Below are 3,343 nucleotides of genomic sequence, written 5' to 3' on the forward strand. Positions count from 1 at the left end.
CCTTCGTTCGATAATGAAGGTTGCCTCAGCTCAAAGCCTGAGCCCCGACATTAATGAACTGGCATCCAAGAAAAGATGCTAGGTATCTGGCTTGGGCACATCAGATTAGATCAGTGTGTTGCCCCAAGTGGAGGAGTTCAAGGACCTCGGAGTCTTGTTCACGAGTGGGGGAAGAGTGGATTGTGAGATCGACAGGCGGATCGGTGCGGCGTCTTCAGTAATGCGGACGCTGTATCGATCCGTTGTGGTGAAGAAGGAGCTGAGCCGGAAGGCAAAGCTCTCGATTTACCGGTCGATCTACGTTCCCATCCTCACCTATGGTCATGAGCTTTGGGTCATGACCGAAAGGACAAGATCACGGGTACAAGCGGCCGAAATGAGTTTCCTCCGCCGAGTGGCTGGGCTCTCCCTTAGAGATAGGGTGAGAAGCTCTCTTTCGGGGGGAGTTCAAAGTAAAGCCGCCGCTCCTCCACATCGAAAGGAGCCAGATGAGGTGGTTCGGGCATCTGGTCAGGATGCCACCCGAACGCCTCCCTAGGAAGGTGTTTCGGGCACGTCCGACCGGTAGGAGGCCACGGGGAAGACCCAGGACACGCTGGGAAGACTATCTCTCCCGGCTGGCCTGGGAACGCCTCGGGATCCCCCGGGAGGAGCTGGACGAAGTGGCTGGGGAGAGGGAAGTCTGGGCTTCCCTGCTTAAGCTGCTGCCCCCGCGACCCGACCTCGGATAAGCGGAAGAAGATGGATGGATGGGTGTTGCAAACTGAGCAGTTTAAAGTCCTGAATGGTTGTTTTATTCATTGTGATTTTATTTTCAAATGTATTAGCCTGTGGAAAAAGTTAATGTTGATATTTACCTGCAAATAGAAAAGAGGCATTCAATTTTTATTTAAATTGTATTTGATATGCCATTGATATTTTTTAATTATTATTATTTGAAACTCGATTTTGCATGTCACTATAAAGTTATATAAGACTTGCTTGTTCAATATTCAATGCAAAACTTGTTTGGGTCCCTATTAAAAAGGTTAATTTGTTCAACCTTGGCCCGCGGCTTTGTTCAGTTTTAAATTTTGGCCCACTCTGTATTTGAGTTTGACACCCCTGATTTACAAGCACGTCACCCAAAATTCAAGCATTTTTCAAAGCTTGAAAACACAACATTAAAATCCAAGCGTTTTCAAGGTTTTTAAGCACCCGTACGAACCCTGTTTTTAAAAAAAATGAGGAGTGGAAGAAAGTATTTAGCGCATAGACTGCATTGCCCACACTGCCCTTGTTTTTTTACCCACACGGCCTTGTTTTCCAACATGGACGCTTCGACGGTTCCCCCGCACGTCTGGCGCTTGTGGCCAACGACAGCGGGGTGAACGCCACATTCCCAGAGGACATTCTCCGAGTTCTGGCTCGCCACCCACCGCCGTCGTGTCTTTTCGCGTGTTTTTTTTCCTGGGACCACGCTCGCGTCGAAAAGTCACCGACACTACGAAAAGCGACGCGGAATGGCGCCTGTCATGGGGCCCGCAAACCTGAATGGCCGCAATACTTCCGCCCCCCCTCGGCCGGACAGACGTTTGTCTCGGCCAATGAGGAGGCGTTGCCGCCGGCTTCCCGCCAATCAGGATGCGGTGTGAAGGAAAAAACGGGCGGGCTCCGCAGGGAGGCTCATGCTGTCATACATGTTCCCGGTGAGAGTGTTTCCTGCACTGGTGCATGGTGGTCGAACAGGAGGAATTGTTGGAAATTTTTTCCCGAGGTTAGTATATAACTTGGTTTTTACCCAGTGTGCAGCGGTCCGACAGCCGTCACCGGGGCAGAGGGTGTGGCTGGCCGTGCTCGGGGGTTTGAACACGGACGAGAAACGTCTCTTATCGGCGCCAATAACATTGACAGTACCGCAGTGAAACATGCTTATGTTGTCGTTATTGCTGGTAGAATCTGCGTGGAAGCTTCATAGCCGCTGTTAGCTCGCATTTTAGCACCAACAACCGAGGCAGGCAAACACGGACTGGAACTCTTGCGTTTATTTGATTAACATGCGCGACTTGTTACACAGCAACGTCAACGTGTTTTTGACCGGGCACGTTTGTGGCGACAGCACTTAGCTGCCGCAGTTAGCACGGAGGCTAACTCGTCGTCACTTTTGTTGCTGTTGAATAAAACCAAAGTTGTTCATAAGGTTTCATTAAGAGGGTTTTTAGTCATACAATATCAGAAACAAATACACCCGTAAAAAAAATTGATTTACGGCTCTTTGAAGGGAGTCTGGTCTTTCCTGTCAAAGAGCCGTTCAAACAGACTTAGTGTTTTTAATCAAGGCAACAATCGCTAATATCAGTTAGACCAGTGTTTTTCAACCACTGTGCCGCGGCACACTAGTGTGCCGCGAGATATTGTCTGGTGTGCCGTGGGAAAGTATGCAACTTCACCTAATTGGGCCAAAAAATATTTTTTGCAAATCAATAATTATAATCTGCAAATAATGTGCCGTTGCTTAGTGTCTGTGCTGTGTAAAACTCGGCAGGGTAACCACGTAATACTCCATGTCAGTAGGTGGCAGCGGGTAGTTACTTGCTTTGTAAAAGTCATAAAGTGTCGGGTGAGACGAGGATGGTTTGTTGTGATCCCAATATGCAGACCACATCGGGATCCAAAAATTAACGAAAGGGAAAGGCAATGGCTATGCAAAACGAAAGTAAAACTGAACTGGCTACAAAGTAAACAAACAGAACGCTGGACGACAGCAAAAACTTACGGCGTCCACAAAGTACGTCCGTTCTTGACATGACAATAAACAATGTCCACACAAATAAGGATAGCAACAATGTAAATAGCCTTGCTTGCTAACACAAACCAGGTGCGCGGAATAGCGCTCAAAGGAAGACATGGAACTGCTACAGGAAAACACCAACAAAACAGGAAGGGCCACCAAAATAACAGCGCAAGACAAGAACTAAAGCACTACACACGGGAAAACACTAACAAACTCAAAATAAGGCACGACGACCTGGTGGAGTTTAATTTTTTTAACATTTTCTGCTGGTGGTGTGCCTCTGGATTTTTCAAATGAGAAAAATGTGCCTTGCCTCAAAAAAGGTTGAAAAACACTGAGTTAGACGAGTGTTATATAAGTAGTACTCTTGGTGGGGACGGTTCTTGAAATATGGCTATCATTTTAATTTGTTGAAGTGTTTATTTCATAGTAAACATTCTATAGGTTGGTGCCATTTTTCCATCTCTGCTAAAAAAAATAAAAAATACACAATAGGTAAGAATACAACGCATTAATGGATATAAAAAGTATTAATACAATTTCATAAAAAATGTTAGTACAAAATTGTGT

The 3,343-nt window shown here is 46.4% G+C and overlaps 1 protein-coding gene across 2 annotated transcripts in view; it reads left to right on the forward strand.

Annotated features, from left to right (window-relative positions):
• Positions 1-1,301: 1,301 nt before the first annotated feature.
• The window catches only part of znf143b (zinc finger protein 143b), a 40,127-nt gene continuing 38,085 nt past the window's right edge, over positions 1,302-3,343 (forward strand). Inside the window, exon 1 of one of the 2 annotated variants that reach the window (XM_072911887.1) lies at positions 1,302-1,756. The gene's annotated coding sequence lies outside the window, so the exon portion shown is untranslated. The remainder of the gene's footprint in view (positions 1,757-3,343) is intronic. The other variant, XM_061924775.2, reaches the window with a different exon arrangement.

The sequence above is a fragment of the Nerophis lumbriciformis genome, linkage group LG29, assembly GCF_033978685.3.
Source record: "Nerophis lumbriciformis linkage group LG29, RoL_Nlum_v2.1, whole genome shotgun sequence".
Taxonomy (NCBI): domain Eukaryota; kingdom Metazoa; phylum Chordata; class Actinopteri; order Syngnathiformes; family Syngnathidae; genus Nerophis; species Nerophis lumbriciformis.